The following is a 14,398-nucleotide window of genomic DNA, read 5'->3' as shown; positions in this document are numbered from 1 at the left end:
GTATGTACTTCACTGAGATTAGTGTAAACTGTTTTGTAGTCTCTTATTCATGTTACATTCAAAAAGTCCCATTTTCCCTCTGATACTAATTTGATGTTCATTTTCCAATAATGGTTAGATTTTATCCAAAGGATCAGAATTTTGATCTAAAGTATATAAACTATCTATAATCTATTGATTAAAATGTTAAACTTAATCTAGATAAAATATGTTGATAAGTCACAAAAGCGGTTTTTATTCACTGGTTTAGCCTCATTTGCAAGTCAGGAAAAAATGTTAATTAAAACATCTTTAAAAAAAATTTTTTTAATTCCACAAAGGGGAACTGTAAAACTGAATCAAAGAAATGTCAGCTAAGAGAAGGCACCCCAGGATGCTCAGCTAGCACAGTCAGTAAAGTATCTGACTCTTCATCTCAGAGTCATGAGTTCAAGCCACACATTGGGTATAGAGCTTACTTAAGGGGAAAAAAAGCAGGCAACCATGTAAAACAAAGCTAGGTACACTTATGTTAAAATATTTAATTCTAAATGATTGCATGATACATGCTTTACTAGTTAAAGCAAAGTAAAAATCTGAGCAGTCCTTAGAGCCCAGATGAGCTTCCACCAACCATTTTTCTTTCTTGTTTGGAATTTTATCTGTCTTCAAGATCTCAAACAATACATAAGCACCAACTCAGTCCCAGGCACTAAAATGTTATCCAGTATTACAATGCTATGGACAATGAAAACAGTCAATGCTACAAAAAGATGCAAAAAAAAAAAAAAAAAAAGCCTCTGGGAATGTCCTAAATTAGAGGAAACTAAAGAGACATGACAACTAAATGTAATATGTACGCCTAGGTTGGAATTCTATATCAGAAAAGCCAACCGGAAATGGATGATATAGTAGAATATAGTATTACATCAGTGTTTAATTTAACGAAGTTGATAATTAGTATGTTTATGTAAGACTATATTCTAAGGAAAGACACACAAGTTTTTTTTTTTAAGGTTTTATTTATTTATTTGACAGAGAGATCACAAGTAGGCAGAGAGGCAGGCAGAGGGAGAGAAGCAGGCTCCCTGCTGAGCAGAGAGCCTGATGTGGGGCTTGATCCCAGGACCCTGAGACCATGACCTGGATCAAAGGCAGAGGCTTAACCCACCTAGCCACCCAGGTGTCCCCACACTGAAGTTTTTAGGGACAAAGAGCCATAAAGTATGCAACTAACAAATAATTCTGAAACAAAGAATTATACACACAACACACACACACACACACACACACGCATATACACACAAAGAGTAATGAAGCAATGATGACAATGTGTAAAAAAAATTGGGAGGGGCTCCTGGGTGGCTCAGTCAGTTGAGTGACTTCTGATTTTGGCTCAGGTTGTGATCTCAGGGTCATGGGATTGAACCCCATGTTGGGCTCTGCACTCAGTGCAGAGTCTGCTTGTCCCTCTCTCTGCTCCTTCCTTACCCCCCCCAACTCCCTTGCACTCTCTCCCTTTCTCTCAAATAAATAAATGGATAAATAAAATCTTTTTTAAAATATAGGGGAAGGGTATGTAAGTATTTGTAATATTCTTGCAACCTTCTTTAAGTTTGCAGTTATTTCCAAATAAAACATTTCTATCTACAACATATAGATAGAAATTTATTAAATGTGGTAGTAGGCACTTTAATTTTCCTTACCCTCACAGCAACTCTGAAGCATAGATGGTACTCCAATGGCAGAGAAAAGGAAACTGACTAGAAACCATGTGTGGCAGCTTATCCATATGCCTATGCTCTTATTATGTAAAGTTTGGCAGATCCAGATATTTTTCCTATTTCCCTGGAAATATAGAAAATGGGAAAACATGGGGAAGATGGAGGCATTTGGCAGAAGAGGTAAAAGCCAGAAGGAAGCAACAAGGGGTCTATAAGGCAAAAGAGAAGAGGTTCAGGAAATTAATCCTCCCTCCAGATACCAAAGGACAGTCCTTAAATAAAGCAAGACATAAAGGTCAGTAGGAGCTTAGGATAAACAGTGCACCCTCTTCTGTCTCTTCACTTGTCTCTTCACTCTCTAGCACACAAGTACTTAATTTTCCTGAGGTAGAAAACACACTTTATCCATGCCTACAAATGCTTGTACTCTCCTGTTACCATAGGGAGGATGTGACTCAAAGCGAAACTAGTGCCAGCTAGTTTAAGTAAAGGGGGATTTACTGTAAGAAATCATCTTTGTTTCATGGAACCAAAGGGCAGAAAATACATAGACTGACTTCATGAGGTATCAAATCAAAGACCTTTGGTGCTTTGCCCTACCACATCACCCCCCACCCCATCCCCCCCCCCCATCTCTATCCTTATCTCTCATCACATGGTCTCTTGTTTTTGTTTCTCCCTCTGCACCTGTTTGGTAGTGGGAGTGGGGGGCGGCAGCAGTGTTTTTCTGGTATCCCTCTTCTTTCAAATGCCAAATAGAGTTCAACAACTACTTCCAAGTCACACATCCAAATTCTTTAAGAATCTGATTAGATTATGGAAAGACCATTGCCTGGTCAACTATGGACAGCAAGGGTCTTGGGGTATGGTACAATCTGCAGAGGTTACCACAGGAGACAGAATTCTCTCACAGATAAGGGGTTATGATGGATAGTGAGGGATATTTGGGCTTAAGATGTATAGACAGTGGATAAAAATGATGATTTTAAAGGTAGGATTTTGAAGACAGATTTTTCTGTTTACCCACATTATTATGGAAGCCTATTCAAAGATAAGTGCCATTTTAAGATGCCATCTGGTGACAAAAGTAGTTGCTCATTACTGTTCATGTTATTCTTATCCTTTGTCCTTGGTCCCTGCCCCCACGCCTTTGTCCTAATTCCTACATTTTCTCCAGTTATCACATACAGAGCTTTGTCAGGGTGTCCATCCAAGTCACAGTGGGTATAATAAATACCACCTACCATAACCTACGTAAGCCGTGCCATCTTGTAGCAATGTATTTAAAATATTGACAGGGAAGGCAAAAGTTAAAGGTCTTTTTAAAAATATAATTAAAGAAGATTTAAATTTTGCATTAAGACCATGCATAAAAGAAATTCTATCCAAGTTTTTCAAGATATTTTTCCTTAATCTCAAAATCTGGTGAAGGAGCCCCTCCCACGTGCTCCCATAAGCACCCTGTGCGTTTTCAGGTGAAGTTGGTACCACTCTATGTAATTGCCTATGACTTGTCTCATCTCTATTTGACTTTTAGGTATTCCCAGTTCCCACCTCAATGTCTGAAAAAAAATTGTTGCCCAATTAACACTCATTACATGATTGGAAAAGTATACATGTTTGAGTTTTCCTTCCTATAGTGGCACTGCCCTCCCAGCAGAGTATGTACACCAGTTGTCTTATAGTATAGGATTTAATGGTGTTCTTCTCAGTTTTCAGTGTTTACGAAAAGGGCCAAAATTTAAAAATATATTAGTAAGAAGCTGTAGGGAATTTTCCAAGTAATTTAAGGAAAAATAATCTTTTAGCAGGATAAAATCAAGTGCTATATTCCAGCAGTTGAAAGAATACATTTCCTTTCCAGGCCCTTAAATCACAATCTAATAACTGGCAAGAAGTAGTAAAAGCTCATGACATTTACTTAGACTAATGGTTTGTAAGAACGTATAACAAGTACCACTTTTTCTAAAGAAAAGGGCAAAATTCTAGTGATTTCTTTTTGATAGAGATGTTGGGCTTAAATTATCTCACATAATGTTATAATTGTTTAATCTTTGCTAGTCAACAAATTGCAGCATTCATCATTTTTCTGATAAAAGCAAGTTCATGTTCTGCTTGCATGCAAAGGGGTCAGCCTTTGCCTCAATGTTTGTGCCTGGCTGTGATTTAAATGTCTTCCCACAATAAACTGTCACCCACCTGCTTGAACCTAGCAATCCCATGATGCAAGAAGACAGTCTCTTCCCACCCACTCCTTTATTTCTATTCTTCTGCTCATTAGTACTTGAAAATGAAGGTAGGCAAGGACCAGGGCCACTTCAGAACAATTCATTAAAACTATCTCCCAAAGGGGCACCTGGGTGCCTCAGTAGGTTAAGCCTCTGCCTTTGGCTCAGGTCTCAGGGTCCTGGGATTGAGCCCCACGTTGGGCTCTCTGCTCAGCGAGGAGCCTGCTTCTCCTTCTCCTTGTGTATGTGTGGACTTTCTCTCAAATAAATAAATCTTTAAAAAAAAATTTTTTTAAAAGCACTATAAAGTAAAAATGACCCCAAATCCTAACACCCAGTAGGAGCCACTGTTAACATTTTGGGTAAAATCTCTTCTGGACATAATTTTATGCTTATATATGTATACATAGGCACACATTCACACTTACACAATTTTATGAAAGGACAGCATAATGCATACATGTGTATACACATATACATACACATACTCACACGCATATATATGGTGTGCTCCATAATTCTCCTATGTAACAAATGTCACATTATTTTCTGTAACTAGTGTAAGTCTAACTTCAATTTCCTCAATCTGTCAGTGATTGGTCATAATCGGATGGTTCTCCTTTTTGAGATTATGCTGAGTGAAATAAGTCAAGCAGAGAAGAGTCAATTATCATATGGTTTCACTTACTTGTGGAGCGTAAGGAATAACACGGAGGACATTGGGAGATGGAAAGAAGTGAGCTGGGGAAATTGGAGGGGGGAGACAAACCATGAGAGACTGTGGACTCTGAGAAACAAACTGAGGGTTTTGGAGGGGAGGGGGGTGAGGGTTGGGTGAACCTGGTGGTGGATATTAAGGAGGGCACATATTGCATGGAGCACTCGGTGTGGTGCATAAACAATGAATGCTGGAACACTAAAAAGCAAAAAAAAAAAATGTACAAGAATCTCATCTACTAATATTTGGTCTACTACCCTCCATTAACCCCATTTATTACAGAATTTAACACCTGGATCATTATCTTGTTGACAACTATTCCTGTCATTATTCTTGGTGACTTCAATTCCATATAAAGGATGAGAGTCCAAGGGAGGTAAAGAGTTTAGGTGGCAATTCTTTTGAGAAGTTGGGCTGTGAATGGGAGAAGAGTAGGAGGTAGACTTAGCCCACAGAGAAGACCTGTTTTAAGATAGGAGATACTTAAGTATCAAACGTGAGTCTAAAGGACATCAGACAAGTAGGTGAGAGTAAAAAAGGAGGGAATAATAGATAAATTGGTCATGATAAAGGGAGAAAAGAGCAAGGGGTTTGAAGGTACATTCAGGGTAAAAGTTTAGGGAAGAAGCACAGAATGTAAGGTAGGTCAAGAGGCCAGTGGGGACAGGAGTTGGATGTGGGTAAATAGCTGACATATATTGAAAAGTAGTAGAGTCAGTGTTTGGAGGTAAAGACTTTTTGAAGGGAGGATGCTAAAAAAGATGCATAGGAAGGTAGAAAGTGATGGTCAAAGAGTGGGATGTTAAAAGAATTTATGAGGTAATACATATAAGGGTCATAAAGTGGGGAGAGGAAAAGATCAAGAGAAATGAAGAGATCAAGGATCTGAAAGGCCTAGGTTTGGGACTGCTTTCCTGTCAGATGTCTGCTCCCATCATTTCACCAAAACTGCACTTGCCAAGGTCACTAGGAACCTCTCCAAGTTGCCCCATTCCGAACTGTACTTGACATAGCCTCCAAAGCTAGTCCTTCTAAAACAAAACCGTAGGCCACACTAAAACAAAATTAAACATCATACTCTTGTTTAAAGTCTTTCAGTGTCTCCGTATGTCCGCAAGCTCAAGTCCCTGTGCTTTAACTGGCTTACATATAGGTCCTTCATGCTCAGAACCTAACTGCCCACCCTTGCCCACTGCCCCCCATGCCCCACAATTCAGCCATACTAAACTTTGGTCAACTTCCCAAAGGACAAGGCTGTCTCTTGCTGTGCTGTGTCTGTGTTTTGAGTACGGAGAGAAAGGCAGAACAAACAGTTGCCTCTAGTTAGCCATTCCTGCCTCCTCCTTAAAGCACGGATGTTGAAATTAAACCATGCATGGAATTACCCAAAAGGTAAGACTACATTCCATAGCACTTCTGTAGCTGGCTATGGCCATATGACTAAGTTTTGGCCACTGATACACAAGAAGTCTGAGAAGATTATCTTAAAAGGATGAGATATACCTTTCTTTGTGCCTTCCTTGTTCCTACTATCTGCAGTAAAGATGATGACTAGAGATCTATGACTATTTTGGACCATGAAAGTGAGGGCCTCATCCTACATATGGAAGAGAAGATTGCTGGAAAGGGCTAATGTCTCTGACAAATTTATGCAGTTGTCTGTGAGGCCTGAATTGAATCCATCTGCAGTGGAATATTATTCAGCCATACAAAGAAGGAAATCTTGCCATTTGTGACAACATGGATTGACTTTGAGGGCATTATGCTAAGTGAAATAAGTCAAAGAGAGAAAGACAAATGCAATAGGATTTCATTTATATGTAGAATCTAAAAACTGCTCATATATACAGAGAACAGACTGGTGGTTTCCAGAGGCAAACGGTGGGGAGGAGGACAAAAAAGATATAGGGGATCAAAAAGTACAAACTTCCAGTGATAAAATACGTAACTCATGAGAATGTAATTCCAACATGGTGACTATAATTAATAATATAGCATTGAATATTTGAAATTTGTTAAGAGAGTAAATCTTAAAACTTCTTATCACAGGGGTGCCTGTGTGGCTCAGTGGGTTAAGCCTCTGCCTTCAGCTCAGTTCGTGATCTCAGGGTCTTGGGATTGAGACCCGCATTGGGCTCTCTGCTCATCAGGGAGCCTGCTTCCCCCCTCTCTCTCTCTCTCTCTCTCTGCCTGTTTCTCTGCCTATTATGTGATCCCTGTCTGTCACATAAATAAATAAATGAAATCTTAAAAAAAAAAAAAGTTCTCATCACAAAAAGCAAAATTTGTAACTATGGATGGTGATAGACATTAACTGGACTTATAATGGAGATCATTTCAAATGTATATAAATAAAGAATTGTTAATGTTGTACACCTAAAACTAATAGGATGTTAGGTCAATTTTACTGCAATAAAAAATAAACTATTGAAGACTTCAATAGTTTGGAAAGTTGTGTTTATGTGGACTATATTGATTCATATTAAACATATTGGAAGTTAAGTCTAAGAAATTTATTTAAAAATCCCTCTAGATATCTCTACGTTAAAGGAATGAACTTTTTTTTTTTTAAACCATTGTTAATTTAGATCTTGTGGTCACATGCAGCCAAATGTAATCCCAATGGAGACCAAGAGGTTGTCATACATTGGGATGGCATGGTGTGGTCTTGACCTTCTAACTTGAACCTAGAGAAGATGTAAGATGCATGCCAATCTGGGGAAGATGGAGAAGACCAAGAAAGGTAGACTTTAATTCCACAGTAGCTTTCCTAGAGCGAACAGGGTTAATTTTATTTTAAAGGTGATCTACCCACTAGGGAAGGACAAAAGTGGAATCCTGAGAGAGAGAAAAGCAGCAGGCTTCAGTGGTGGAAGAAAATTAAGTGCAACAGTTTTATTTTTACATGGACATCCCATGTAACAGTCTCTAGATTCTACTTTTCAAGTAGTACTAACTTGGTGGTTCATAAACCCTGAAATAAGATTGTCTTAGTCTCACTGAACAAAAGGCAGAACCAGATAATCACATATATGGTACTGGAGAGGTGGCCTTCTGGCACTACTTCTCTAACACTTGCAGTGAATACATGAAATTAGGGTCTTCAGAAGAGAAGCCATGACGTTTTTGCCCACAGATAGCAGTATTTCCAGGACATAGACACAAGGCAGTTTTTTACAAATTTTCTTACCTACATAGGAACAGTCACTCACAACGAGGATCTGAAATGAAGAGGAGTTCCAAATAGGTAGAGAATACACTAAAAGAGCATCTTTGAAGATCCCCTTTGAAAAATTACTTAAGCTTTTTCTTATTTTCTAAGAATACAAAGTCTATAAAAAATAACTAGTGAGAACACAATAGTCCGAAAATTGCAGGATGCAGCAAAAGCAGTTCTAAAAGGGAACTTTATAGCAATACAGGCCTCCCTAGAGAAATAAGAAAAATCTCAGATAATCTAACCTTACACCCAAAGGAACTAGAAAAGAAGAACAAAGTCCAAAGTTAGTAGAAAGAAGAAAAGAATAAAGAACTTGGAGGGAATAAATGAGGATATAATAAATAAAAACATAGAAAAAAATCAGTGAAACCAGGTACAGGTTGTTTGAAAAAATAAGCACAATGGATAAAACTTCAGCCAGACTCAAGAAAAAGATGGAGGACCTAAATAAACAAAATCAGAAATACACAAGAGGTAACGACAAACAACACAGAAATGCAAAGGATAAGAGACTACTACAAGAAATTATAGGCCCACAAATTAGACAACCTAGAAGAAATGGATAAATTCCTAGAAATATACAATCTTCCAAAACTGAATCAGGAAGAAATAAAAAATATGAACAGTCTAATTATTAGTAATGAAATTGGATTGATAATTGAAACACTACCATCAAAAGGACCAGATAGATTTTCAGGCACATTCTACCACAAATTTAAAGAAAAATCATTATCTATTCTTCTTAAACTATTGCAAAAAATAGAAGAGGAAGGAAAACTTCTAAATACATTCTACGAGGCCAGCATTACCCTGACAACAAAATCAGACAAAGATAATCACCTCCCCCCAAAAAGCTACTGGACAATATCCACGATGAACATAGATGCAAAAATCCTCAAAAATATTAACAAACAGAATCCAACAATACATTAAAATGATCATTCACCACGATCAAGTTGGGGTTTATTCAATAGTTCAATATCTGCAAATCAATCAAAGCAGTATACCACATTAAAAAAATGAAGGATAAAAAAATCATGTATGATCAACTCAACTGATCTAGAAAAAGCATTTGACAAAATTCAACATCTGTTCATGATAAACTTAACAAAGTGGGTTTAAAGAGAACATACATCAACATAATAAAGGCCATATATGACAAACCCACAGTAACATCATACTCAATGATGAAAAACTGAAAACTTTCCCTCCAAGACAAAGATGTCCTCTCTTACCACTTTTATTCAACATAGTACTGGAAGTCTTAGCCACAGCAATCATACAAGAAAAAGAAATAAAAGGCATCCAAGTTGGTGAGAAAGAAATAAAACTTCTACTATTTGCAGAGGACATAGTACTATACATAAAAAGCCCCAGAGACTCCACCAAAGAACTTTGAGAAGTAACAAATGAATTCAGTAGAATTTCAGGATGCAAAATTAATATACAGAATTCTGTTGCATTTCTATATGTTAATAATAAAGTCACAGAAAGAAAAGTTAAGAAAATAATTTCACTGACAACTGTGCCAAAAATAATAAAATACTTAGAAATAAACTTAACTAAGGAGGTAAGGGACCTGTACTCTGAAGACTATAAAACACCGGTGAAAGAAATTGAAGATGACACAGACAAATGGAAAGATATTCCACACTCATCAGTTAGAAGAACAAATATTGTTAAAATGTCCATACTACCCAAAGCAATCTACAGATTAAATATAATCCCTAACAAAATACCAGTAGCATTTTGCACAGAACGAGAACAAACAATCCCGATATTTGTATGGAACCACAAAAGACCTTGAATAGCCAAAACAATCTTGAAAAAGAACAAAACAGGAGGTATCAGAATCCTAGATTTTAAGATACACTACAAAAGCTATAATAATCAAAACAATAATGTACTGGCACAAAAACAGATGTAGAAATCAATGAACAGAATAGAAAGTCCATAAATACACCCATGACTTTAAGGTCAATTAATTTATGCCAAAGGAGACAAGAATATGCAATGAGGAAAAGACAGTCTAGTTAATAAATGCTGCTGAGAAAACTAGAGAGCCACATGCAAAAGAATGAAACCACTTTCTTATACCATACACAAAATAAACTCAAAATGGATAAAAGACCTAAATTTAAGACCTGAAACCATGAAAGTCCTAGAAGAAAATATATGGTAATCTCTTTGATATTGGCCATCTCCTTTTTCTAGATCTTCTCCTGAGGCAAGGGAAACAACAGTGAAAATAAACTACTGGGACTACATCAAAATAAAAAGGTTTTGCACAGTGAAGGAAACCTTCAACAAAATTGAAAGGCAACATACTGAATGGGAGAAGGTATTTGCAAATGATTTATCCTGTAAGGGGTTAATATCCAAAATATGTAAAGAACTTAAACAATTCAACATGAAAAAAAAAACCAAAACTAAATAATCCAATTAAAAATGGGCAGAGGATCTGAATAGACATTTTTTCCAAAGACGACATATAGATGGCAAACAGACACATGAAAAGATGCTCAGCATCGCTAATCATCAGGGAAATGCAAACCAAAACCACAAGAGCAGTGCCTGGGTGGCAAAATCAATTAGGTGTCCAACTCTTGACTCACCTCATCAACTCAGGTGATGAACTCATGGGTTGTGGAATCAGTCCTGCATCTGGCTCTGAGCTTACCAGGGAGTCTGCTTGAAAGGTTCTCTGCCTCTGCTCCTCCTCCTGCTTTAATTTGGGTCCTCTTGCTTTTCTTTTGGGTTAGTTTGGCCAATGGTTTATCGATCTTATTGATTCTTTCAAAAAACCAGCTTCTAGTTTCGTTGATGTGTTCTACTGTATCCCTAGTTTCTATCTCATTGATCTCTGCTCTAATCTTGATTATTTCCCTTGTGTGTGGGGTTGGCTTAATTTGTTGATTCTCCAGTTCTTTAAGGTCTAAGGAGAGCTGGTGTATTCTGGATTTTTCCATTTTTTGAGGGAAGCTTGGATGGTTATGTATTTCCCCCTTAGGACTGCCTTTGCCATATCCCATAGGTTTTGGACCGAAGTGTCTTCATTCTCATTGGTTTCCATGAATTGTTTAAGTTCTTCTTTGATTTCTGATTAATCCAAACATTCTTAAGTAGGATGATAAATAGCTTCCAAGGGTTTGAATTCCTTCCAAACGTTTTCTTGTGGTTGAGTTCCAGTTTCAAAGCATTGTGGTCTGAGAATATGCAGGGAATAATCTCAATCTCTCAATAATCTCAATCTCAATCTCTCAATAATCAGTTGAGCCCTGATTTGTGACCCAGTATATGGTCCATTCTGGAGAAAGTTCCAAGTGCGCTCAAGAAGAATGAGTATTATGTTGTTTTAGGGTGGAATGTTCTGTCTATATCTATGAGGTCCATCTGGTCCAATGTGTCATTCAATCCTCTTGTTTCTTTATTGATTTTCTGCTTGGATGATCTGTCTATTACTGAGAGTGGTGTGTTAAGATCCCCTACTATTAATGTATTCATATCAATATGACTCTTTATATTAACAGTTATCTTATGTAGTTGGCTGCTCCCATATTGGTGGCATAAATATTTACAGTTGTTAAAACTTCTTGGTGAAGAGACACTTGAAGAATGATGTAGCATCCTTCTTTATCTCTGACTACTAATCCAAAAGAAAAGAGAGAGGACCCAAATTAATAAAATTATGAATGAAAAGGGAGAGATCATGACTAACATCAAGGAAATAGAAACAATCATAAGAAATTATTATCAACAGTTATATGCCAATAAGTTAAGCAAGCTAGATGAAATGGATGCATTCCTGGAAGCCTATAAAATTCCAAAACTGAATCAGGAGAAATGACAACCTGAATAGACCAATATCTAGTAATGAGATTGAAGCAGTGATCAAAAGCTCCCAAAAAAACAAGAGCCCAGGACCTGACAGATTCCCTGGGGAATTCTACCCAACATTCCAAGAAGAAATAACACCTATTCTCCTGAAGCTGTTTCAAAAGATAGAAACAGGAGGAAAACTTCCAGACTCTTTTTATGAAACCAGCAGTACCCTGATCCCCAAACCAGGCAAAGACTCCACCAAAAAGGAGAATTTCAGACCAATATCCCTAATGAATATGGATGCCAAGATTCTCAACAAGATCCTAGCTAATAGGATCTAACAGTATGTTAAAAAGATTATCCACCATGACCAGGTGGGATTTATTCATGGGATGCAAGGGTGGTTCAACATTCACAAATCAATCAATGTGATAGAACAAATCAATAAGAGAAGAGAGAAGAACCATATGATCCTCTCAATTGATGCAGAAAAATCATTTGACAAGATACAGCATCTGTTCCTGATTAAAACAATTGAAGGAACAGGGAGAGAGGGAACATTCCTCACCTTCATAAAATCTACTTAAGAAAAGCCCACAGCGAATATCATCCTCAATAGGGAAAAGCTGACAGCCTTCCCTTTGAGATCAGGAACACTACAAGGGTGTCCACTCTCACCACTGTTGTTCAACATAGTACTAGAAGTCCTAGCAAGAGCAATCAGACAACAAAAAGAAATAAGAGGTATTCAAATTGGCAAAGAAAAAGTGAAACTCTCTCTCTTCACAGATGACATGATACTTTATTTGGAAAACCCAAAAGACTCCACCCCCAAACTACTAGAACTCATACAGCAATTCAGTAATGTCGCAGGATACAAAATCAATATACAGAAATTAGTTGCTTTCTTATACACTAACAATGAAAAAATAGAAAGGGGAATTAGAGAATCAGTTCCATGTACTATAGGACCAAGAACCATAAGATACCTGGGAATATACCTAACCAAAGACGTAAAGGATCTGTACTCGAAGAACTACAGAACACTCATGAAAGAAATTGAAGAAGACATGAAAAGATGGAAGAGCATTCCATGCTCATGGATCAGAAGAATAAACATTGTTAAAATGTCTATACTTCCCAGAGCAATCTATACTTTCAATGCCATCCCTATCAAAATTCCACTGGCGTTTTTTAAAGAGCTGGAACAAACAATCCTAAAATCTGTATGGAACCAGAAGAGACCCTGAATTGCTAAGGAAATGTCAAAAAAGAAAAAAAAAAAAAAACCTGGGACATCACATTGCCTGATTTCAAGCTTTCCTACAAAGCTGTGATCACCAAGACAGCATAGTACTGGCACAAAAACAGACACATAGACCAGTGGAACAGGGTAGAGTGCCCAAATATAGACCCACAACTCTATGGTCAACTAATCTTCAGCAAAGCAGGAAAGAATACACAGTGGAAAAAAGGCAGTCTCTTCAACAAATTGTGCTGGAAAAATTGGAGAGCTATGTGTAGAAGAATGAAACTTGACCATTCTCTTACACCATACACAAAGATAAACTCGAAATGGATAAAAGACCTCAACGTGAGACAGGAATCCATCAAAATCTAGAGGAGAACATATGCAGTAACCTCTTCGACATTGGCCATAGCAACATCTTTCAAGGTATGTCTCCAAAGGCAAAGGAAACAAAGGCAAAAGTGAACTTTTGATCTTGACAAAGTCCCAAAAGATTCTGCACAGCAAAGGAAACAGTCAACAAAACAAAGAGGCAACCCATGGAATGGGAGAAGATATTCACAAATGACACTACAGACGAAGGGCTGATATCTAAGATCTATAAAAAACTCCTCAAACTCAACACACACAAAACAGATAATCACGTAAAAAAAAAAAAAAAAGAATGGGCAGAAGACATGAACAGACAGTTCTCCAAAGAAGACATACAAATGGCTAACAGACACATGAAAAAATGTTCATCATCATTAGCCATCAGGGAGATTCAAATCAAAACCACATTGAGATACCACCTTACACCAGTCACAATGGCCAAAATTAACAAGACAGTAAACAACATGTATTGGAGAGGATGTGGAGAAAAGAGAATCCTCTTACACTGTTGGTGGGAATGCAAGTTGGTGCAGCCACTTTGGAAAACAGTATGGAAGTTCCTCAAGAAATTAAAAATAGAGCTTCCCTATGACCCTGCAATTGCACTACTGGGTATTTGCCCCAAAGATACAGATGTAGTGAAAAGACTGGCCATCTGTACCCTAATGTTCATAGCAGCAATGACTATAGTAGCCAAACTGTGGAAAGAACCAAGATGCCCTTCAATAGACGAATGGATAAAGAAGATATGGTCCGTATATACAATGGAATATTATGCCTCCATCAGAAAGGATGAATACCCAACTTTTGTATCAACATGGATGGGACTGGAAGAGATTATTCTGAGTGAAATAAGTCAAGGAGAGAGTCAATTATCATATGGTTTCACTTACTTGTGGAGCATAAGGAATAACATGGAGGACACTGGGAGATGGAGAAGAGAAGTGAGTTGGGGGAAATCGGAGGGGGAGACAAACCATGAGAGACTGTGGACTCTGAGAAACAAACTGAGGGTTTTGGAGGGGGATGGTGGGTGGGTTGAGCCTGGTGGTGTATATTATGGAGGGCATGTATTGCATGGTGCAC

This window comes from Lutra lutra, chromosome 7 (genome assembly GCF_902655055.1).
Source record: "Lutra lutra chromosome 7, mLutLut1.2, whole genome shotgun sequence".
In the NCBI taxonomy this organism is placed as follows: Eukaryota; Metazoa; Chordata; class Mammalia; order Carnivora; family Mustelidae; genus Lutra; species Lutra lutra.
The sequence above is the reverse complement of the archived record's forward strand: the minus strand, read 5'-3'. Positions refer to the sequence as shown.